General features: G+C 47.8%; 1 protein-coding gene across 2 annotated transcripts in view; it reads left to right on the plus strand.

Moving 5' to 3' along the window:
• Positions 1-20,626: 20,626 nt before the first annotated feature.
• PJA2 (praja ring finger ubiquitin ligase 2) overlaps positions 20,627-24,567 on the plus strand; it is a 47,757-nt gene continuing 43,816 nt past the window's right edge. Inside the window, exon 1 of one of the 2 annotated variants that reach the window (XM_075836763.1) lies at positions 20,627-20,746. The gene's annotated coding sequence lies outside the window, so the exon portion shown is untranslated. The remainder of the gene's footprint in view (positions 20,747-24,567) is intronic. The other variant, XM_075836771.1, reaches the window with a different exon arrangement.

Below are 24,567 nucleotides of genomic sequence, written 5' to 3' on the forward strand. Positions count from 1 at the left end.
AGACATTAAGTGCATTAGGGTGCAAGAAGTGTGGGGGATACTGCTAAAAGAAGGGGTCAGGTTTTGAAGACAAATGTAAAGATTAGGGAATGTGATAGTCCTGTCTAAAAAGATGTGTTTTCAATGCATGCTTAAAAGATGAGCATTAACCCCTTCCCTCCGCAGCCATTTTTCGGATACCAGTTATGTGAGCTTTTTTTTTTTTTTTACATTGTGCTTGAGGGAAAATGGGAAAAAGTTTTTTTTTTTTTTAGCTTTTAATTTTTTTCTTTTTTTTTCTTTGTTAAAAAAACAGTTTTTTACTTTTTTTTTAATTGTCCCCCTAGGGGACTTTAACCAGCGATCATTAGATCGCTTGCACGATATACTACAATACTAATGTATTGCAGTATATCGCGATTCTAACAGTCTTCTATGAACACGGCATTTAACGGGTTAAACAAGCGGGATCGCACTCAAACAGGATCCCGCTCGTTACCCGGAAGTGTCGGCTGTAACACACAGCCGACACACTCGCTCTATGGAGCGGTCTCAGCCCGTGAGCCCGCTCCGTATTCCACCACCCAGCGTGCGCCGTATATATACGGCGGATGTCGGGAAGGGGTTAAGGATAGATTGTAGAGCGGAGTGTCTAGTGAGGGGAAGACCGATTAGTAATGAGTTACAATAGTCAAGACGAGAGTGAATCAGAGCGATAATAAGAGTTTTGGCTGTTCCCACAGTAAGAAATGGGCGGATTCTGGAGATGTTTTTGAGCGTGTAAGTAACAGTAATTGAAGTAAAAAATAACCCAAAGACAGCGGGTCTGCTGCCTAGGAGTTATGGTAGTGACACACACTGAGATAGAGACATCAGGTTTAGGAAGGTTAGTAGATGGTGGAAACACAAGAAGCTCAGTTTTTGAAATATTCCGTTTTAGATAGAGAGGATATAATGTTAGATATAGCTGACAAACAATCAATGGTGTTTTGCATTAGAGGAGGTGATGTCATGGGAAAAGGTATATAATTTGGTGTCATCAGCGTAGAAATGATATTGGAAGCTAATTCTGCTGATTATTTGTCCAATAGGGTCTGTGTAGAGAGAAAAGAGAAGCGGACCCAGGACTGAACCCTGAGTAACCCCAGCAGCAAGGGGAAGATGAGAAGAAGTAGAACAAGTAAATTACAGACTGAACGAGCGCTCAGAAATATATAAAGAAAAAAAGAGAGAGCAGTAAGCATATTAAAGAGGCTCTGTCACCAGATTTTGCAACCCCTATCTCCTATTGCAGCAGATCGGCGCTGCAATGTAGATAAGAGTAACGTTTTTTTTTTGTTTTTTTTTAAACGAGCATTTTTGGCCAAGTTATGACCATTTTTATATTTATGCAAATGAGGCTTTCTTAAGTACAACTGGGCGTGTTTAAAGTTATGTACAAGTGGGCGTGTATTGTGTATGTACATCTGGGCGTTTTTACTTCTTTTACTAGCTGGGCGTTGTGAATAGAAGTGTATGATGCTGACGAATCAGCATCATCCACTTCTCTTCGTTAACACCCAGCTTCTGGCAGTGCACAGACACACAGCGTGTTCTCGAGAGATCACGCTGTGACGTCACTTCCTGCCCCAGGTCCTGCATCGTGTCGGACGAGCGAGGACACATCGGCACCAGGCGACAGAGGCTACAGTTGATTCTGCAGCAGCATCGGCGTTTGCAGGTAAGTCGATGTAGCCTCTGTCGCCTGGTGCCGATGTGTCCTCGTTCGTCCGACACGATGCAGGAGCATCATACACTTCTATTCACAACGCCCAGCTAGTAAAAGAAGTAAAAACGCCCAGATGTACATACACAATACACGCCCACTTGTACATAACTTTAAACATGCCCAGTTGTACTTAAGAAAGCCTCATTTGCATAAATAGAAAAATGGTCATAACTTGGCCAAAAATGCTTGTTTTTTTAAAAAAAAAAAAACGTTACTCTTATCTACATTGCAGCGCCGATCTGCTGCAATAGGAGATAGGGGTTGCAAAATCTGGTGACAGAGCCTCTTTAAGTAGGAGTAAATGGTCTACAGTGTCAAATGCTGCAGAAGAATCAAAAGAGAATAATTACCATTAGATTTAGCCGCCAAAAGATCGTTTGAGACTTTAGGAAGGGCAGTTTCTGTGTAGTGTAGAGTGTGGAAACCAGATTGTAAGGGGTGAAGAAGAGAGTTACCAAAGAGATAAAAGATTAGGCAAGAGTAGACCAAGCCTTTCAGGAGTTTGGAGATGAAGGGGAGATTAGAGACAGGTCGGTAGTTAGCAGCGCTGGATGGGTCAAGAGTTGATTTTTTTCAGTAATAGGGTTATAACAGCTTGTTTAAAAGAGGAGGGAATGATCCCAGAAGAAAGAGGTTAAATACTTTGGTTAGGTGACCAGTGACAGCCGGGGCAGGGGCGGGGGTGAGAGACTGGATGAATAGGATCACTAATGCAGGTTGTAGGATGAAAAGAAGAGAGGATCCTAAAGACTTTTTCTTCTATCATTGGGTCAAATGCAAAAGATGAAGAAGAGGGAGAGAAGGTGATCGATGCTACTTGGGGACTTTTGAATAATATTGTGCCGGATGTTGTCAATTTTAACTTTAAAATAATTGGCCAGGTCTTCAGGACTGAGATCTGTGATAGGCGAGTGCTCCTTTGAACTAGGGAAGGAGAGGAAAGTTTTAAAGAGTCGTTTAGGATTATTAGATAGTGTGGAGATGAGAGAGGTGAAATAGGCACCTCGGGGACAGCTGAAGAAAGCAGGTTGTCGACATCTGTGTTAGGCTGGATTCACGCGAGCATGTTACGTCCGTAATGGACGGAACGTATTTCGGCCGCAAGTCCCGGACCGAACACAGTGCAGGGAGCCGGGCTCCTAGCATCATACTTATGTACGATGCTAGGAGTCCCTGCCTCTCCGTAGAACTACTGTCCTGTACTGAAAACATTACAGTACGGGACAGTTGTCCTGCAGCGAGGCAGGGACTCCTAGCATCGTACATAACTATGATGCTAGGAGCCCGGCTCCCTGCACTGTGTTCGGTCCGGGACTTGCGGCCGAAATACGTTCCGTCCATTACGGACGTAATGTGCTCGTGTGAATACAGCCTTAGAAGGTTCGGAGTGTAGGGAGGGCTGCTTCATCCAATGGATTTTTGAGAGTTTAATTGTAATGTTTGGCAGCCAGATTGGGACAGAAGAAGGGAGAGGGTTGGCATGTCCTGAGGTAGAGAATTTTTCAAAGTAAGGGCTTATTCAGACGAACGGGATATACGTCCGTGCAACGCGCGTGATTTTCACGCGCGTCGCACGGACCTTTATTAGTCTATGGGGCTGTGCAGACAGTTGCGTGATTTTTACGCAGCGCGAGTCCGCTGTGAAAAAGTTACGACATGTCCGTTCTTTGTGCATTTTTCGCGCATCACGCACCCATTGAAATCAATGTGTGCGTGAAAATCACGCATGCCACACGGAAGCACTTCTGTGGGACCTGCGTTTTTCACGCAAGACTTGTTAAGTCTATGTAAATGAGTTGAGAAACTTGTCCAAACAAGCACAAACCAGGAAGTTGCTTTGCACTTGTTGGGCACATGCTTGAGCTGGACACCGACAACTGCTGGAATGCCTCGCGCTTGTAACGTCGAGAAGCTCATCTGCCTGGTCCAGGAGAGGCCACAGTCGTGGGACACGCGGGCAGAGGCCTACCACGACCGCACGGGCAAGGAGGTCGCTTGGGACGAAGTTGCGCAGACCCTCTTCAGCCATGAGTGGGCTAAAGGCAGCACACGAGACATAAAGAGCATTGGTAAGTACATTGCTTTATATATGTCATGTAAAACACACATGCTGTCGTGTATCCTTGTGTTCAAAATGGGCAGCGTAGCGGGTGTGTCACAACATCATTGAGCTTGTGTATAATGTATCTTGGTGTGTAAGGGAATGACAACGTTTCCAACAAGTGCACATTTCGGTTATGTCACCTGGTGACAGTAATTTGTTTTTTTTGTTCCTTTGTACAGTTGATGATGTCAAAACCTGGTGGAGGAGCTGCCAGGATCAATTCCGGCGGGAATATGAGGCCAGAGGGCGAAGTGGTGATGGTGCCTCCAAAAAGCGCAAATATATCTACACCCAGCAGCTGATGTTCCTCAAAGACATTATGGAGATGCGGCCGTAAGTAATCACTGTACCTTGAAGAAATGTCTGTGTTCACATGTCATTCAACCAAAACAGGTTGTTTGTCCCTTGTGGCAACGTTAAGAATAACTGGACATTTTTATTACAGATGCAGTGACAATCTTCTCGACACTGAAGAGGAGGCTGGGCATGAAGAGGCGCACGCGCCACAAGAGCAAAATCCCCTGCTGCTCTTAACCCCAGAGGCGACTGCTCCGGAACCAGCCCCACAGGCGTCCATCCAACCCCAGGCGCCACAGGACGTACCACCTGAAACGACCGCAGCAGGCAGGCGCAGCCACATGGGTTCAGCAGGTGCCCAGGTGGACTCCAGGGTACTCGAGTATCTGCGGAGCTGCGCCGAGGAGGACGGCTGTGACGCCTTTAGCCGCATTGCCCCGCTATTCCGGCGAGTACCCAACCACCGTATGGTGCGCCTCTAAGGCTCCATACTCAGCCTGATAGACTCTGCCACGCCTCCAAACAATCCACGCCAGTGCTTCCAGGCAATTGAGCATTGGTGTGGATTGCCAGAGCCGTCGGTGCCCTTCACTGCACCTGGCCCTTCCCAGCCTGCCACGCCAACATTACCACCGCACAATGCCGTCCCGCATGTCACCTGTTCCTATGCCGGTGCATGACCGTCCTTTACCTGCCTACAGCCGACCCATGGAAACCTTTCCACACGGCCCACCTCACGGCTACCACACTCAGTATCAGCACCACTATGCTGTTGAGGAACATCCTCTGCAGGCCCATGGACAGCATAGTGGTGCTGAAATGGGCAGCTACAACTCACCACCCCACCGATATCAGCAGTTGTAGTGCTGTGGCCGCAGCATAGTTTGTGTTGCGAATTTAGCCCTAATTTTCGTTATGTATCCCGATTGTGCATCATGTTGGTGCGATGTTTTGGTGGACTTTTTACATATGTTGTATGTACTGTTTTGTTGTGCCATTACACATAAAGTGTTGTTTTGTGGAGCAAGAAAAGTGTGTGTGTTTTCATACATATATGTGGTGTAACAATCTTTCCCAAACATGTCCTTAGGTAACGTTGCAACATGCTGGCCAGGGCCCAAGATAGTTTCATGCCATAATTGAGGTATTAGTGTATCTTTTGCGGTTTTGCTCAAATCCAAATAGACTTCTCTGCGGCCGTGCAGTGCTATGATAATGGACGCACTAAGGACATTTGTGATTGTATTTACGAACATTGGATTTGCCAATGTGCTTCACATACACTTACATGTTTGGCAGCAAAACAATACGGCGAAACCCCAAAAGATATAAGCTCGCAACCCACGTCAAGGGTCCCCATGTCTTGCGAGTCCCTAATACTAAAATCGCCCCCAAAATTACTAACATTGCCCTCACTAATGATAAATTGTGTCAATAATCTCCACGATGCCACCCTTCACAGTGAATCGTCCTGCCAGGGCAGTGCTCCATCGGGGCTGTCAAAATATTCATCAAAAATCCTGCGCACTCGGATACCAGATGTTTGTGCCCTTCCTAGTGGAATTTGAGGCAGAATGGTTGATGTGGTAGCATTTCTTCGAATATATTCAGCATCAAAACTTGCGTCATGTATGCAGCTAAAGTTATGAAGAACGACAGACGCTTGTATGACACAGGTCACATTCTGCTCCGTCAGTTGCATTGTTGTGAGAAACACCCGCCATTTGTTTGTCATGATGCCAAACGCGCATTCAACACATCTTCGAGCTCGGCTTAGCCGGTAATTGAAGATGCGCCTACGGTCATCCAAGCCCCTTCTTGCAAATGGACGAATTACTTCGCTTGTGAGGCCAAAACCCTCATCTGCAACGATGACATATGGGACTGGTGGTCCACGCGAGCCAGGGAGGATGCTCGGTACCGGCACAAGTTGATTGTTCATAAGACGATGACCCATTCGGGATGAGCGAAATATGCGTGCATCAGCAGATCTTCCATACGACCCAATGTGTACTATTGTAAAACAATAATTACTGTCGGCCAAGGCCAACAAGACGATGGAAAAATACTGTTTGTAATTATAGTATCTTGAGCCAGAGTGGGGGGGTTCTTCACACGAATGTGCTTCCCATCTAGGGCACCAATACAATGAGGAAATTGTGTGGCGGTCAGAAAATCTTCGGAAATACTAAGCCAGTGCTCTGCCGTGGGCTGAGGCATCACTGTGGGCTTTCATCTCTGCCACAGCACGACACAGGTGCCTGTCTTAATGCCAGAAATTGTGCTCACTCCCAGAAGGAATTCAAAATGTAATGAATGGTAGCTATTTCCTGTAGCAAGAAATCTACATGGGTGAGAAAAAAGCACACAAACAAATATACACTTTATGTAGGACATGACACCCACACACCATCCTGTAAGCTCTAATTGTATAAAACACACATACCTCAACGTCACAAGGAGTCGCTCCTCGGGGGAAATGCAGCGCCGCATGTTTGTGTCCTGGTAGGTGATTCCTGTACGAATCTGCTCCAGCAGAATATCAAACGTGGCTACAGACAAGCGGCAAAACAACCTACATTTTTCGGGGTGACGGCGGAGGTCATCATAGAGAGTATGAAAGTGGCCTTTGGAGGTGCGCTGTGCCACAATAGAATGAACCCAAATCCTCCCTCTTCTCCGCGTTCCATCCTGTAGCATGGGACGGCACTCGCCAAATCACCGAGAAACCATCCACGATAGCAGCACACGGCCCAGCGAAGTCAACGGCATAATTTGGCTTAGACGCCAACAAGGCAAGAAACACTGTAAACGACCCAAAGTATTTTGCAACGTGCAAAAAGGATGAGAACATGTGCTCACATCAAGCATGTGTTTGTGAAGGGTGCCTTTTTGTAGGCTGGCCTCTCCATTACTCCACCCTCCGTTTTTTAAACGACTAAAAAATGCATAAACGCAGAATAAACGCATGCCACACGCACCTACAACGTGCGCAAAACGTTGCGTTTTTTGCGCGCGCAAAACGCACACGCTCGTGTGAATCCAGCCTAAAGGAGAGAAGGTTGGGGTCAGAGAGCATGAGCGAAAAGTTAATAATGTCAGAATGAATAAAAAACTTTACATTTAAAAAACTAGTCTTTACATGCTTTTTTCACGCAGTTTAAAATACCAGACGAAAACCATGTGTAAAGGAGGCCTTAAACTGTGTTGTTTGTTTTTTTTTGTTGTAAGTGTGATCACAAGCTGCTAAGAAAGCCACAGGACATGGTCTAATAAAAGCATGATAGAAGTCAAAATAAAAAAAGTAAATAATATAAGGGGCTGTTCACATCACATTTTTTGGCCTACGTTTGAGGTATATGCTGGGAAAATTGATCCGACACTTATAGGCTATAATGGTATTTGTTAAAGTGTACCTGTAAAGATAAAAAACTTTTTTATATGTGTTCCTTTTAACATAATAAAAAACGTTTAGATATATTATATTTACTTTATTGCAAGCGTTAACCTGCTATGCTGTAGTCTTCTTCCCTGTCTTGCTGCTCCTAAGTCTCTTCCACTTCTGCAGTCCCTGCTCGTTGTCAATTGGAATCCGTAGCCAGCAACATCAGACGCTGGCTACGGATTCTATGCAGAACAGAGGCTGAGGGGGAGGCACCACGTTGACGTGCGCGCTCCCGAGCCTCCTCACTCTAGGCCCTATTCACAGCACTGCTCCCGACATCACTGCTCATATATGGATAGTGATGTCCGGAACAGAGCTGAAGTCCCGGGCATAGCGCTAGTAGAGGCTCTGCTCCGGTACACTGGCTCAGTGGAAGTCTCTAACATCACTGTCCATATATAGACAGTGATGTCAGGGGCAACCCCAGAGCTGGGCTCTTCCTGGGACTCCTGCTCTGCTCCTAACATCACTGCCCATATATGGACAGTGATGTCAGGGACTTCCCTAGAGCCGGAGTCCCAGGCAGAGCGCTATTAGCGCTCTGCCTGGGACTCCTGCTCTGCTCCTAACATCACTGTCCATATATGGACATATATATGGACAGTGGTGTCAGGAGGCTAGAGGGAGTCCCAGGCAGAGCGCTTGAAGCGGCTCTGTTTCTGGAATCCGGCAATGTGGAAGCCTCTAACATCACTGTCCATATATAGACAGTGATGTCAGGGGCAACCCCAGAGCCGAAGTCCCAGGCTCTGCCTGGGACTCCTGCCTGCTCCTAACATCACTGTCCATATATGGACAGTGATGTCAGAGACTTCCCCATTGCCGGAGACCGGAAACAGAGCAGCTTTAAGCGCTCTGCCTGGGACTCCTTCTCTCCTCCTGACATCACTGTCCATATATGGACAGTGACGTCAGGGGCAACCCCAGAGCCGGAGTCTGCCTGGGACTCCTACTCTGTTCCTAACATCACTGTCCATATATGGACAATGACACCAGGAGCTTTCCCAGGGCAGGAGTTCTGGGGCAGTCTCTACTAGCGCACTGTCTGGGGATTCCGACTCTGAGGAAGCCCCTGACATCACTGTCCTTCTATGGTCAATGATGTTGGGACCTCCCAGAGGTATTCGTTTAACATATACCTGCGACGGATGCCATACAGTGGCATTCGTCACCCATTATACTACGCAATTCCATCCTTTTTTAATACTCATTTTTTATTTGTGTTTCTTCACTTTGAATTCGAGGACTCCTTTGATGACGTTTTTTTTATTTCAATAAAATATTTTTTCTATGTGTCTGTGTTTTTTTAACTTTATTACCACTGCCTTAGCAATGGCCACTGTCTGATTGACAGCGTCCATTACTACAGTGGGGCTTAGTGTTAGCCGGTGAAAATGCTAACACTAACCCCCCATCATTACCCCGGTACCCACCACCACCAGGGGTACCGGGAAGAGTCTGGTATAATCCAGTACCCAACCGTCTGAAGCGATGGTCAGGCACTGGGGCGGCCACAGGCTGGTAATATAAGGCTGGGAATGTCTAAATACAGTGGTCCTTCCCATCCTGGTAATGCTAGGCTGCTGCTGCTATGTTGTATATGGCTGGTTATGAAAAATTCGGGGGGAACCCACTTTGTTATTTTTCAATAATTATTATTTATTTTTTTTAAACCACGTGGGGTCTCACCCATTTATCATAACTAGCCAGATACAACATAGCAGCAGCAGACTAGCATTACCAGGGTAGGAAGGATACTGACACTAGTTCTAACACCAAGACACTGATAGCAGGAAACTGCTACTACTAGTGCTGATATTAAGACACTGCCACTAGTGCTGACACCAAGACATAGAAGCCAGGACACTGACACTTCTGGTGCTGACACCAAGACACTGACAGCAGGACACTGCCACTACTAGTATATAGTATATACTACTGTATATATGTGTGTTTATATGTCACAGTGTCATACAGTATCTTTATGTGTTAATGCATGTATGTGTGCTTATTTGTGTATCAAAGTGTGCATGAATGCATACACACAGTCGAGTAACATTATTATGGCCACCAGCTAATATCCAGAGTAACCGCCCTGTACAGCACAGACAGCAGCTAGACGGGCTGGGAGTGACTCAATAAAGGTGCTGGTAGGTTGTCTCAGGTATCTGGAGCCATGCTGACTGCAGTGTATCCCACATTTGCTGGAGGGTGTGTGGGGGAAGATCCATAGAGCGAACAAGATGATCGAGGCGGTAGTGTTTTGATATCAGCAGTGGTAGCGTCTTGGTGTCACTGCTACTAGTAGTGTCAGTGTCTTGGAGTAAGCACTAGTGTCAGTGTCTTGGTGTAAGCACTGCTAGTGGCAGTGTCCTGGCATCAGCGTCTTGGTGCCAACACTAGTGGTAGTGTCTTGGTGTCAGTACTAGTAGTGGCAGTGTCCTGGCATCAGCGTCTTGGTGCCAACACTAGTGGTAGTGTCTTGGTGTCAGCACTAGTAGTGGCAGTGTCCTGCTGTTAGTGTCTTGGTCTCAGTACCAGAAGTGTCAGTACTAGTGTCAGTGTCTTGGTGTCAGCAAGAGTGGCAGTGTTTTGGTGTCAGAACTAGTGTCAGTGTCTTGGTGTCAGCACTAGAAGTGGCAGTGTCCTGGTGGCAGCACTAGTAGTGACAGTGTCCTGGTGTCATTGGTCTCAGCACCAGAAGTGTCAGTACTAGTGTCAGTGTCTTGGTGTCAGCAAGAGTGGCAGTGTTTTGGTGTCAGAACTAGTGTCAGTGTCTTGGTGTCAGCACTAGAAGTGGCAGTGTCCTGGTGGCAGCACTAGTAGTGACAGTGTCCTGGTGTCATTGGTCTCAGCACCAGAAGTGTCAGTACTAGTGTCAGTGTCTTGGTGTCAGCAAGAGTGGCAGTGTTTTGGTGTCAGAACTAGTGTCAGTGTCTTGGTGTCAGCACTAGAAGTGGCAGTGTCCTGGTGGCATCACTAGTAGTGACAGTGTCCTGGTCTCAGCACCGGAAGTGTCAGTACTAGTGTCAGTGTCTTGGTGTCAGCAAGAGTGGCAGTGTTTTGGTGTCAGCACAAGTGGCAGTGTCTTGGTGTCAGCACTAGTGGCACTGTCTTGGTGTCAGCACTAGTGGCACTGTCTTGGTGTTAGCACTAGTGGCACTTTCTTGGTGTCAGCACTAGTAGTGGCAGTGTCCTGGTGTCATTGTCTTGGTGTCAGCACTAGTGGCAGTGTCTTGGTGTCAGCACTAGTAGTGGCAGTGTCCTGTTGTCTGTGTATTTGAGTCAGCACTAGTGGCAGTGTCTTGGTGTCAACACTATTAGTGACAGTGTCCTGGTGTCAGAACTAGTAGTGACAGTGACCTGGTGTCAGTGTCTTAGTGTCAGCACTAGTGACAGTGTCTTGGTATCAGCACTAGTGGCAGTGTCTTGGTGTAAGCACTAGTAGTGGCAGTGTCCTGGTGTCAGTGTCTTTGAGTCAGCACTAGTAGTGACAGTGTCCTGGTGTCAGTGTCTTGGTGTCAAGACTAGTGGCAGTGTTTTGGTGTCAGCACTAGTAGTGACAGTGTCCTGGTGTCTGTGTCTTGATGTCAGTACTAGTAGTGGCAGTGTCCTGGTGTCAGCACTAGTAGTGGCAGTGTCCTGGTGGCAGCACTAGTAGTGACAGTGTCCTGGTGTCATTGTCTTGGTGTCGGCACTAGTGGCAGTGTCTTGGTGTCAGCACTAGTAGTGGCAGTGTCCTGGTGTCAGTGTCTTGGTGTCAGCAGTAGTGGCAGTGTCTTAGTGTCAGCACTAGTAGTGGCAGTGTCCTGGTGTCATTGTCTTGGTGTCAGCACTTGTGTCAGTGTCTTGGTGTCAGCACTAGTGGCAGTGTCTTGGTGTCAGTACTAGTAGTGCAAGTGTCCTGGTGTCAGTGTCTTGGTGTCAGCACTAGTGGCAGTGTCTTGGTGTCAGCATTAGTAGTGACAGTGTACTAGTGTCAGTATCTTGGTGTAAGCACTAGTAGTGGCAGTGTCCTGGTGTCAGTGTCTTGGCGTCAGCACAAGTGGCAGTGTCTTGGTGTCAGCACTAGTGGCAGTGTCTTGGAGTCAGCACTAGTGGCAGTGTCTTGGTGTCAACACTAGTAGTGACAGTGTCCTGGTGTCAGTACTAGTAGTGGCAGTGTCCTGGTGTCAGTGTCTTTGAGTCAGCACTAGTAGTGCAAGTGTCCTGGTGTCAGTGTCTTGGTGTCAGCACTAGTGGCAGTGTCTTGGTGTCAGCACTAGTGGCAGTGTATTGGTGTCAGTATTAGTAGTGCAAGTGTCCTGGTGTCAGTGTCTTGGTGTCAGCACTAGTAGTGGCAGTGTCCTGGTGGCAGCACTAGTAGTGACAGTGTCCTGGTGTCATTGTCTTGGTGTCGGCACTAGTGGCAGTGTCTTGGTGTCAGCACTAGTAGTGGCAGTGTCTTGTTGTCAGTGTATTTTAATCAGCACTTGTGTCAGTGTCTTGGTGTCAGCACTAGTGGCAGTGTCTTGGTGTCATTGTCTTGGTGTCAGCACTTGTGTCAGTGTCTTGGTGTCAGCACTAGTGGCAGTGTCTTGGTGTCAGTACTAGTAGTGCAAGTGTCCTGGTGTCAGTGTCTTGGTGTCAGAACTAGTAGTGGCAGTGTCCTGGTGTCATTGTCTTGGTGTCAGCACTTGTGTCAGTGTCTTGGTGTCAGCACTAGTGGCAGTGTCTTGGTGTCAGTACTAGTAGTGCAAGTGTCCTGGTGTCAGTGTCTTGGTGTCAGCACTAGTAGTGGCAGTGTCCTGGTGGCAGCACTAGTAGTGACAGTGTCCTGGTGTCATGGTCTTTGTGTCGGCACTAGTGGCAGTGTCTTGGTGTCAGCACTAGTAGTGGCAGTGTCCTGTTGTCAGTGTATTTGAGTCAACACTTGTGTCAGTGTCTTGGTGTCAGCACTAGTGGCAGTGTCTTGGTGTCAGTACTAGTAGTGCAAGTGTCCTGGTGTCAGTGTATTGGTGTCAGAACTAGTAGTGGCAGTGTCCTGGTGTCATTGTCTTGGTGTCAGCACTTGTGTCAGTGTCTTGGTGTCAGCACTAGTGGCAGTGTCTTGGTGTCAGCATTAGTAGTGATAGTGTACTAATGTCAGTATCTTGGTGTAAGCACTAGTAGTGGCAGTGTCCTGGTGTCAGTGTCTTAGTGTCAGCACAAGTGGCAGTGTCTTGGTGTCAGCACTAGTGGCAGTGTCTTGGAGTCAGCACTAGTGGCAGTGTCTTGGAGTCAGCACTAGTGGCAGTGTCTTGGTGTCAACACTAGTAGTGGCAGTGCCCTGGTGTCAGTGTCTTGGTGTCAGCACTAGTGGCAGTGTCTTGATATCAGCACTAGTGGCAGTGTCTTGGTGTAAGCACTAGTAGTGGCAGTGTCCTGGTGTCAGTTTCTTTGAGTCAGCACTAGTAGTGCAAGTGTCCTGGTGTCAGTGTCTTGGGGTCAGCACTAGTGGCAGTGTCTTGGTGTCAGCACTAGTAGTGGCAGTGTCCTGGTGTCATTGTCTTGGTGTCAGCACATGTGTCAGTGTCTTGGTGTCAGCAGTAGTGGCAGTGTATTGGTGTCAGTACTAGTAGTGCAAGTGTCCTGGTGTCAGTGTCTTGGTGTCAGCACTAGTGGCAGTGTCTTGGTGTCAGCACTAGTAGTGGTAGTGTCCTGGTGTCATTGTCTTGGTGTCAGCACTTGTGTCAGTGTCTTTGAGTCAGCACTAGTAGTGCAAGTGTCCTGGTGTCATTGTCTTGGTGTCAGTGTCTTGGTGTCAGCACTAGTAGTGGCAGTGTCCTGGTGGCAGCACTAGTAGTGACAGTGTCCTGTTGTCAGTGTATTTGAGTCAGCACTTGTGTCATTGTCTTGGTGTCGGCACTAGTGGCAGTGTCTTGGTGTCAGCACTAGTAGTGGCAGTGTCCTGTTGTCAGTGTATTTGAGTCAGCACTTGTGTCAGTGTCTTGGTGTCAGCACTAGTGGCAGTGTCTTGGTGTCAGCATTAGTAGTGACAGTGTACTAGTGGCAGTATCTTGGTGTGAGCACTAGTGGCAGTGTCTTGGTGTCAGCACTAGTGGCAGTGTCTTGGTGTCAGTGTCTTGGTGTGAGCACGAGTGGCAGTGTCTTGGTATCAGCACTAGTATTGGCAGTGTCCTGGTGTCAGTGTCTTGGTGTCAGCACTAGTGGCAGTGTCTTGGTGTCAGCACTAGTGGCAGTGTCTTGGAGTCAGCACTAGTAGTGGCAGTGTCCTGGTGTCAGTGTCTTGGTGTCAGCACTAGTGGCAGTGTCTTGGTGTCAGAACTAGTGGCAGTGTCTTGGTGTCAGCACTAGTAGTGCAAGTGTTCTGGTGTCATTGTCTTGGTGTCAGTACTTGTGTCAGTGTCTTTGAGTCAGCACTAGTAGTGACAGTGTCCTGGTGTCAGTGTCTTGGTGTCAAGACTAGTGGCAGTGTTTTGGTGTCAGCACTAGTAGTGACAGTGTCCTGGTGTCTGTGTCTTGATGTCAGTACTAGTAGTGGCAGTGTCCTGGTGTCATTGTCTTGGTGTCAACATTTGTGTCAGTGTCTTGGTGTCAGCACTAGTAGTGGCAGTGTCCTGGTGGCAGCACTAGTAGTGACAGTGTCCTGGTGTCATGGTCTTTGTGTCGGCACTAATGGCAGTGTCTTGGTGTCAGCACTAGTAGTGGCAGTGTCCTGTTGTCAGTGTATTTGAGTCAACACTTGTGTCAGTGTCTTGGTGTCAGCACTAGTGGCAGTGTCTTGGTGTCAGCACTAGTGGCAGTGTCTTGGTGTCAGCACTAGTAGTGGCAGTGTCCTGGTGTCAGTCTCTTGGTGTGAGCACGAGTGGCAGTGTTTTGGTATCAGCACTAGTATTGGCAGTGTCCTGGTGTCAGCACTAGTGGCAGTGTCTTGGTGTCAGCACTAGTGGCAGTGTCTTGGAGTCAGCACTAGTAGTGGCAGTGTCCTGGTGTCAGTGTCTTGGTGTCAGCACTAGTGGCAGTGTCTTGGTGTCAGCACTAGTGGCAGTGTCTTGGAGTCAGCACTAGTAGTGGCAGTGTCCTGGTGTCAGTGTCTTGGTGTCAGCACTAGTGGCAGTGTCTTGGTGTCAGAACTAGTGGCAGTGTCTTGGTGTCAGCACTAGTAGTGCAAGTGTTCTGGTGTCAGTGTCTTGGTGTCAGCACTAGTGGCAGTGTCCTGGTGTCAGCAATAGTAGTGACAGTGTACTAGTGTCAGTGTCTTGGTGTAAGTACTAGTAGTGGCAGTGTCCTGGTGTCAGTGTCTTGGTGTCAGCACTAGTGGCAGTGTCTTGGTGTCAGCACTAGTGGCAGTGTCTTGGAGTCAGCACTAGTAGTGGCAGTGTCCTGGTGTCAGTGTCTTGGTGTCAGCACTAGTAGTGGCAGTGTCCTGGTGTCAGTGTCTTGGTGTCAGCACTAGTGGCAGTGTCTTGGTGTCAGAACTAGTAGTGCAAGCGTCCTGGTGTCAGTGTCTTGGTGTCAGCACTAGTGGCAGTGTCTTGGTGTCAGCACTAGTAGTGCAAGCGTCCTGGTGTCAGTGTCTTGGTGTCAGCACTAGTGGCAGTGTCCTGGTGTCAGCAATAGTAGTGACAGTGTACTAGTGTCAATGTCTTGGTGTAAGTACTAGTAGTGGCAGTGTCCTGGTGTCAGTGTCTTGGTGTCAGCACAAGTGGCAGTGTCTTGGTGTCAGCACTAGTGGCAGTGTCATGGTGTCAGCACTAGTGCCAGAGTCTTGGTGTCAGCACTAGTGGCAGTGTCTTGGTGTCAGCACTAGTATTGGCAGTGTCCTGTTGTCAGTGTCTTGGTGTCAGCACTACTGGCAGTGTCTTGGTGTCAGCACTAGTATTGGCAGTGTCTTGGTGTCAGTACTAGTAGTGGCAGTGTCCTGTTGTCAGTGTCTTTGAGTCAGCACTAGTGGCAGTGTCTTGGTGTCAGCACTAGTAGTGGCAGTGTCCTGGTGTCAGTGTCTTGGTGTCAGCACTAGTGGCAGTGTCTTGGTGTCAGCACTAAGGGCAGTGTCTTGGTGTCAGCACTAGGGGCAGTGTCTTGGTGTCAGCACTAGTAGTGCAAGTGTCCTGGTGTCAGTGTCTTGGTGTCAGCACTAGTAGTGGCAGTGTCCTGGTGTCATTGTCTTGGTGTCAGCACTAGTAGTGGCAGTGTCCTGGTGTCATTGTCTTGGTGTCAACATTTGTGTCAGTGTCTTGGTGTCAGCACTAGTAGTGGCAGTGTCCTGGTGGCAGCACTAGTAGTGACAGTGTCCTGGTGTCATGGTCTTTGTGTTGGCACTAATGGCAGTGTCTTGGTGTCAGCACTAGTAGTGGCAGTGTCCTGTTGTCAGTGTATTTGAGTCAACACTTGTGTCAGTGTCTTGGTGTCAGCACTAGTGGCAGTGTCTTGGTGTCAGCACTAGTGGCATTGTCTTGGTGTCAGCACTAGTAGTGGCAGTGTCCTGGTGTCAGTCTCTTGGTGTGAGCACGAGTGGCAGTGTTTTGGTATCAGCACTAGTATTGGCAGTGTCCTGGTGTCAGCACTAGTGGCAGTGTCTTGGTGTCAGCACTAGTGGCAGTGTCTTGGAGTCAGCACTAGTAGTGGCAGTGTCCTGGTGTCAGTGTCTTGGTGTCAGCACTAGTGGCAGTGTCTTGGTGTCAGAACTAGTGGCAGTGTCTTGGTGTCAGCACTAGTAGTGCAAGTGTTCTGGTGTCAGTGTCTTGGTGTCAGCACTAGTGGCAGTGTCCTGGTGTCAGCAATAGTAGTGACAGTGTACTAGTGTCAGTGTCTTGGTGTAAGTACTAGTAGTGGCAGTGTCCTGGTGTCAGTGTCTTGGTGTCAGCACTAGTGGCAGTGTCTTGGTGTCAGCACTAGTGGCAGTGTCTTGGAGTCAGCACTAGTAGTGGCAGTGTCCTGGTGTCAGTGTCTTGGTGTCAGCACTAGTAGTGGCAGTGTCCTGGTGTCAGTGTCTTGGTGTCAGCACTAGTGGCAGTGTCTTGGTGTCAGAACTAGTGGCAGTGTCTTGGTGTCAGCACTAGTAGTGGCAGTGTCCTGGTGTCAGTGTCTTGGTGTCAGCACTAGTGGCAGTGTCTTGGTGTCAGAACTAGTGGCAGTGTCTTGGTGTCAGCACTAGTAGTGCAAGCGTCCTGGTGTCAGTGTCTTGGTGTCAGCACTAGTGGCAGTGTCCTGGTGTCAGCAATAGTAGTGACAGTGTACTAGTGTCAATGTCTTGGTGTAAGTACTAGTAGTGGCAGTGTCCTGGTGTCAGTGTCTTGGTGTCAGCACAAGTGGCAGTGTCTTGGTGTCAGCACTAGTGGCAGTGTCATGGTGTCAGCACTAGTGCCAGTGTCTTGGTGTCAGCACTAGTGGCAGTGTCTTGGTGTCAGCACTAGTATTGGCAGTGTCCTGTTGTCAGTGTCTTGGTGTCAGCACTACTGGCAGTGTCTTGGTGTCAGCACTAGTATTGGCAGTGTCTTGGTGTCAGTACTAGTAGTGGCAGTGTCCTGTTGTCAGTGTCTTTGAGTCAGCACTAGTGCCAGTGTCTTGGTGTCAGCACTAGTAGTGGCAGTGTCCTGGTGTCAGTGTCTTGGTGTCAGCACTAGTGGCAGTGTCTTGGTGTCAGCACTAAGGGCAGTGTCTTGGTGTCAGCACTAGGGGCAGTGTCTTGGTGTCAGCACTAGTAGTGCAAGTGTCCTGGTGTCAGTGTCTTGGTGTCAGCACTAGTAGTGGCAGTGTCCTGGTGTCATTGTCTTGGTGTCAGCACTTGTGTCAGTGTCTTGGTGTCAGCACTAGTGGCAGTGTCCTGTTGTCAGTGTCTTTGAGTCAGCACTAGTGGCAGTGTCTTGGTGTCAGTACTAGTAGTGCAAGTGTCCTGGTGTCAGTGTCTTGGTGTCAGCACTAGTGGCAGTGTCTTGGTGTCAGCACTAGTAGTGGCAGTGTCCTGGTGTCAGCACTAGTAGTGGCAGTGTCCTGGTGTCAGTGTCTTGGTGTGAGCACTAGTGGCAGTGTCTTGGTATCAGCACTAGTACTGGCAGTGTCCTGGTGTCAGTGTCTTGGTGTCAGAACTAGTGGCAGTGTCTTGATGTCAGCACTAGAGGCAGTGTCTTGGTATCAGCACTAGTAGTGCAAGTGTCCTTGTGTCAGTGTCTTGGTGTCAGCACTAGTGGCAGTGTCTTGGTGTCAGCATTAGTAGTGACAGTGTACTAGTGTCAGTGTCTTGGTGTAAGTACTAGTAGTGGCAGTGTCTTGGTGTCAGCTCAAGTGGCAGTGTCTTGGTATCAGCACTAGTGGCAGTGTCTTGGTGTCAGCACTAGTAGTGGCAGTGTCTTGGTGTCAGCACTAGTAGTGGCAGTGTCATGGTGTCAGCACTAGTAGTGGCAGTGTCTTGGTGTCAGCACTAGTAGTGGCAGTGTCTTGGTGTCAGCACTAGTAGTGGCAGTGTCTTGGTGTCAGCACTAGTGGCAGTGTCTTGGTGTCAGCACTAGTGGCAGTGTCTTGGTGTCAGCACTAGTAGTGGCAGTGTCCTGGTGTCAGTGTCTTGCAGTGTCCTGGTGTCAGTGTCTTGGAGTCAGCACTAGTGGCAGTGTATTGGTGTCAGCACTAGTAGTGGCAGTGTCTTGGTGTCAGCACTAGTAGTGGCAGTGTCTTGGTGTCAGCACTAGTAGTGGCAATGTCTTGGTGTCACCACTAGTGGCAGTGTCTTGGTGTCAGCACTAGTGGCAGTTTCTTGGTGTCAGCACTAGTAGCGTTAGTGTCCTGGTGTCAGTGTCTTGCAGTGTCCTGGTGTAAGTGTCTTGGAGTCAGCACTAGTGGCAGTGTCTTGGTGTCAGCACTAGTAGTGGCAGTGTCTTGGTGTCAGCACTAGTAGTGGCAGTGTCTTGGTGTCATTACTAGTAGTGGCAGTGTCTTGGTGTCAGCACTAGTAGTAGCAGCAGTGTCCTGGTGTCAGTGTCTTGGAGTCAGCACTAGTGGCAGTGTCTTGGTGTCAGCACTAGGGGCAGTGTCTTGGTGTCAGCACTAGTAGTGGCAGTGTCTTGGCGTCAGCACTAGTAGTGGCAGTGTCCTGGTGTCAGTGTCTTGGTGTCAGCACTAGTGGCAGTGTCTTGATGTCAGCACTAAGGGCAGTGTCTTGGTGTCAGCACTAAGGGCAGTGTCTTGGTGTCAGCACTAGTGGCAGCGTCTTGGTGTCAGCACTAGTAGTGCAAGTGTCCTGGTGTCAGTGTCTTGGTGTCAGCACTAGTGGCAGTGTCTTGGTGTTAGCACTAGTAGTGGCAGTGTCCTGGTGTCATTGTCTTGGTGTCAGCACTTGTGTCAGTGTCTTGGTGTCAGCACTAGTGGCAGTGTCTTGGTGTCAGCAATAGTAGTGGCAGTGTCCTGGTGTCAGTGTCTTGGTTTCAGCACTAGGGGCAGTGTCTTGGTGTCAGCACTAGTGGAAGTCTTGGTGTCAGCACTAGTAGTGGCAGTGTCCTGGTGTCAGTGTCTTGGAGTCAGCACTAGTCGCAGTTTCTTGGTGTCAGCACTAGGGGCAGTGTCTTGGTGTCAGCACTAGTGGCAGTGTCTTGGTGTCAGCACTAGTAGTGGCAGTGTCCTGGTGTCAGCACTAGTAGTGGCAGTGTCCTGGTGTCAGTGTCTTGGTGTGAGCACTAGTGGCAGTGTCTTGGTATCAGCACTAGTACTGGCAGTGTCCTGGTGTCAGTGTCTTGGTGTCAGAACTAGTGGCAGTGTCTTGATGTCAGCACTAGAGGCAGTGTCTTGGTATCAGCACTAGTAGTGCAAGTGTCCTTGTGTCAGTGTCTTGGTGTCAGCACTAGTGGCAGTGTCTTGGTGTCAGCATTAGTAGTGACAGTGTACTAGTGTCAGTGTCTTGGTGTAAGTACTAGTAGTGGCAGTGTCTTGGTGTCAGCTCAAGTGGCAGTGTCTTGGTATCAGCACTAGTGGCAGTGTCTTGGTGTCAGCACTAGTAGTGGCAGTGTCTTGGTGTCAGCACTAGTAGTGGCAGTGTCATGGTGTCAGCACTAGTAGTGGCAGTGTCTTGGTGTCAGCACTAGTGTCAGTGTCTTGGTGTCAGCACTAGTGGCAGTGTCTTGGTGTCAGCACTAGTAGTGACAGTGTCCTGCTGTCAGTGTCTTGCAGTGTCCTGGTGTCAGTGTCTTGGAGTCAGCACTAGTGGCAGTGTCTTGGTGTCAGCACTAGTAGTGGCAGTGTCTTGGTGTCAGCACTAGTAGTGGCAGTGTCTTGGTGTCAGCACTAGTAGTGGCAGTGTCTTGGTGTCAGCACTAGTAGTGACAGTGTCTTGGTGTCAGCACTAGTAGTGGCAGTGTCTTGGTGTCAGCACTAGTAGTGGCAGTGTCTTGGTGTCAGCACTAGTAGTGGCAGTGTCTTGGTGTCAGCACTAGTGGCAGTGTCTTGGTGTCAGCACTAGTGGCAGTGTCTTGGTGTCAGCACTAGTGGCAGTGTCTTGGTGTCAGCACTAGTAGTGGCAGTGTCCTGGTGTCAGTGTCTTGCAGTGTCCCGGTGTCAGTGTCTTGGAGTCAGCACTAGCAGTGGCAGTGTCTTGGTGTCATTACTAGTAGTGGCAGTGTCTTGGTGTCAGCACTAGGGGCAGTGTCTTGGTGTCAGCACTAGTAGTGGCAGTGTCTTGGTGTCATTACTAGTAGTGGCAGTGTCTTGGTGTCAGCACTAGGGGCAGTGTCTTGGAGTCAGCACTAGCAGTGGCAGTGTCTTGGTGTCATTACTAGTAGTGGCAGTGTCTTGGTGTCAGGACTATGGGCAGTGTCTTGGTGTCAGCACTAGTAGTGGCAGTGTCTTGGCGTCAGCACTAGTAGTGGCAGTGTCCTGGTGTCAGTGTCTTGGAGTCAGCACTAGTCATATAGTCACTAGCTGCAATGTTTTGTTGACAGCCGCATAGGTTACCATTCATGCTTGCATTACGGTCTTTACCTGTGAGCACGGAAGTCAGGATTGGCTGAAGCGCTTATAGACCCCGCCTCTCGTCACTTTTCTATTGGCAGACTGTATGAAGGCTTTGCAAGACGATTGGTTAACAATTTGACGCTGGCTGTCCGGTGACGACGCGCCGTGTGAGGGACGGAGCCGTGTAGTCAGCGGTGTTGGAGGCTCCGGGCTGCGACGGGATATCGAGCGGCAGGTACAGAAGTGCTGTGGGAGGCACGGGTCGGGAGGATGAACAGTTACCGGCTATTGTATGTACGCTTCTGCTGAAGAGTGAGCGTCTAACGCTGCTGCGGCCTGCAGAGAAAGGGGGAGGAGCCACAGGTGCAGCATCACTGCGCTGACACGATATAAACACAAGCTGCGCGTTATAGGGGCAGATACCTAAGCTTACTGTAGGGGAAGCCTCTCGTAAGTTTATGTGCAGCTGGAAGTAATCTAGGTGTAATGCACAGCTATGGGCCACTAGACTGCGAGGTATGGTGCTGGGACTTGTAGTTCCTAGGAGCTGTAAAGCTGCACTCAGCCTGTAGATGTAGCTGAGCTCATTGGCTTCGTTCCTATACATTGTGGTTCTAGTGACTGGTCGTAAGCGGCGGCCTGTAGTGTGACATAAACCAGCTGACAGGCCTGTAAAGACCCACCATGAGCGTTGTAGTTCCCACAGCTTTGTCATTGAACTGTTGCTCTGGCTTTATGACACTTTGCTACTTCTGTATAGAAGCAGCTTGGAAATCCTTTCTATTAATGTTCGTCCATAGATACAAAGATTCAGTCCATAAATACATATGTTTCTATCCTTCGACAATGTTTCCACAGATATTTTGATAGGAACAGAATTTTTTGTCATTAAAAATAGTTTCAGTCCTAGAATAACTAATACAAGGTAGGGCTGATGACCAGCGGACAAGAAAAACGTAATTAGTGCATCAGGCTTGAGCCAAAGTTTGTCGCAAAAACTATTTGTAAACTGAGCCAACTAATAGGTGGTATAAGGAAGAGAAAAGTGTCCTGCAGGATGCGCCAATTTCATCCCACACCGTGCATCAATGTGATAAATTTGGCGCATCTTCTGACTGCCTGGTCTAAGTTTACGCTATCTGAATATTAGACGGCATTCGTAAATCTGCCCCGATCTTCCTGAACGTGTTCCCTTATTCATCCAGCTTGTAGATGCGTTTGAGCCTTTTGTCACTGAGAAAGTGTGACTTGTTACTTAGACACTGTTCACATCTTTATCGGAGCCGCCATCGCAGATCCAGTCCAAAATGGCATAAAAATTATTTTTCCGGTAAAACGGACACAATGATGGAAGCCCGACAGAACCCATTAGTCAATGGATTCTGTTGAACGTTGCTGGTATCCGTCATGCGACAAATCCAGCGTTTAAAACTGGGCAGAGCTACTGAAACTCAAACACATCTGTGAACCCTGCCTTAGGCCCCAGCACGCGGCCGTAGCATGGACCGTAAAATGAACTGTCCTGAGTGTTTGCCGTCCACAATTGCAGCCGCCAAACGGTCCTTGTGAACCACGGTCATGTGTATGGGCCTATAGCAATGAATGGGTCCGCAATTCATCCACATGTTTTCAGATGAATTTTGGACGGAAATACATGAGGCCTAATAGCCACATTGAGATCAGGGCTTTTTTTTCTTCTCTGTCTTGATATATGAGATCGTCTAGAGATGGTTTTTAGAAGTGGCGGGAATTGGGGTGGTGGGGCTTATTAGTTCCTGACTAATAAGTGAAAGTCCTGAACTGGAGAACCGCCGCCCCCCCCCTCTATTAACTCAGAATTTCCTAGTAGGGTTAATGGAAGGGGGTTTTGTAGACAAGATAACCCCTTTTAGTGTATATTCAGACAGTGAAATTACGGTTTATCGTGATTCCCGCAAAATGCGGTGGTATTAAACAAACTTCCGTTAATAAACTATCACTTGACCGCCCCGTCTGAATATACAACTACTTCGGTAAGTCAAAATGATCATGTATGACTCAATAGATCTGGGCTCCATCTTGTGTTTGGCTTATAACTGTGGTATTCCGAAACAAAGCTGCCCCCCCAACTGCAGGAGGAGAACCACCGGTATTTAGAAACTTAGTCTGAAACCCGACTATATCACGGTAGTTTCGCTGCCATAAGGGTATGTGCACACACACTAATTACGTCCGTAATTGACGGACGTATTTCGGCCGCAAGTCCCGGACCGAACACAGTGCAGGGAGCCGGGCTCCTAGCATCATACTTATGTACGATGCTAGGAGTCCCTGCCTCGCTGCAGGACAACTGTCCCGTACTGTAATCATGTTTACAGTACGGGACAGCAGTTCCACGGAGTAGCAGGGACTCCTTGCATCGTACATAAGTATGATGCTAGGAGCCTGGCTCCCTGCACTGTGTTCGGTCCGGTACTTGCGGCCGAAATACGTTCCGTCAATTACGGACGTAATTAGTGTGTGTGCACATACCCTTACTGTTATATATTTTTTTTTATTAAACAAATATTTGTAGGCATTATGGAATCGGTGAAATACTCGCAGATGTCTGTGGATTGCGTACCAAAGCATTAACCCCTTAAGGACGCAGCCTAGTTTTGGCCTTAAGGCTCAGAGCCCATTTTTCAAATCTGACATATTTCACTTTATGTGGTAATAACTTCGGAATGCTTAACCCCTTAATGACCGGGCCTGTTTGGGCCTTAATGATCAAGCCAGATTTGTTAAATCTGGTATGTCTGACTTTATCAGAGAATAACTCTGTGAAAGTTTTGAATATCCAAGTAATTCTGACATTGTTTTTTCGTCACATGTTGTTCTTTATTTTAGTGGTAAAAGTAGACTGATACGATTTGCGGAAATTAATTAAAAAATAGAAAAATTGAAGAAATTTTGTAAAAATTATCATTTTTCCCTATTTTTAACTGCAATATGTCACATATGTACACACATACTGTACAATTTTTTTTATTAAATATATATTTCCATCTCTTTACTCTATTTTGGCAGCACTTTTGAAAAAAAAAAAAATTATATTTTTTTTAGCAATTTAGAAGACTTACAAGTTTAGTAATAATTGTATACATTTTGAAGTACATTTGGTTTTCCTGCACCAAGCCAGGTTTTCAGAGGCTCATAGGTGTCAGAATGATGGAAACCCCCACAAGTGACCCCATTTTGCAAACTACACTCCTTAAGGTATTTATTAAGGGGTGTTGTAAGTATTTTGACCCCACAGGTTTTTGTAAGAATTCATGCAAAGCAGGCGTAAAAAAATATAATCTCACTTTTTCATAAAAGTATCACTTTGAAGACCGATTTCTTTGTAAAGCGACCATAAGAATGAAGAAATGCACCCCAAAATCTATCACCCTGTTTTCAAAAATTCCCCCATTGTGACCCTAATGCATTGCCTGGACACACGGCAGGGCCCCAAAGGAAGGGAACACCCGGAGGCTTTCAGGACTCCTATTTTGCTTGAAAATGTTTTAGGCCCCACTGTACATTTGGAGAGGTTTTGAACTACCAGAACGATAGAAACTCCCCATAAACGACCCCATTTAGAAAACTAGACCCCTTAAGGTATTTATCTAGGGGTATAGTAAGTATTTTGACCCCACAGTTTTTTGCTAAATTTAATGCATAGCAGGTGAAAAAAAATTAAAATGAGGAAAAAAAAACCAAAATCAATCACCCGGTTTCTCCTGTTTTCAAAAATACTCTCATTGTTGCCCCAATCTGCTTATTAGACGTGTGGCTGGGCCAAAAAGAGAGGGAGCACCCTTTGGCTTTCATGGCACAATTGAATAAATTCTCGGCCCCATATCATGCATTTAGAGGCATTGAGCTGCCTGAACAAAAAAAAAAACCACGCAGAAATGACCATTTTAAAAACTAAACCCCTAAAGGTATTCATCTAGTGGCGTAGTGGGCATGCGGACCAAAAATTTTTTAAAGGCGGAAATAATGGGTATCATTTCAGACACTATGGGTATATAATGTTTTCTTCAAATTCTT

Source organism: Rhinoderma darwinii, chromosome 1, assembly GCF_050947455.1.
Source record: "Rhinoderma darwinii isolate aRhiDar2 chromosome 1, aRhiDar2.hap1, whole genome shotgun sequence".
Classification (NCBI taxonomy): Eukaryota; Metazoa; Chordata; class Amphibia; order Anura; family Rhinodermatidae; genus Rhinoderma; species Rhinoderma darwinii.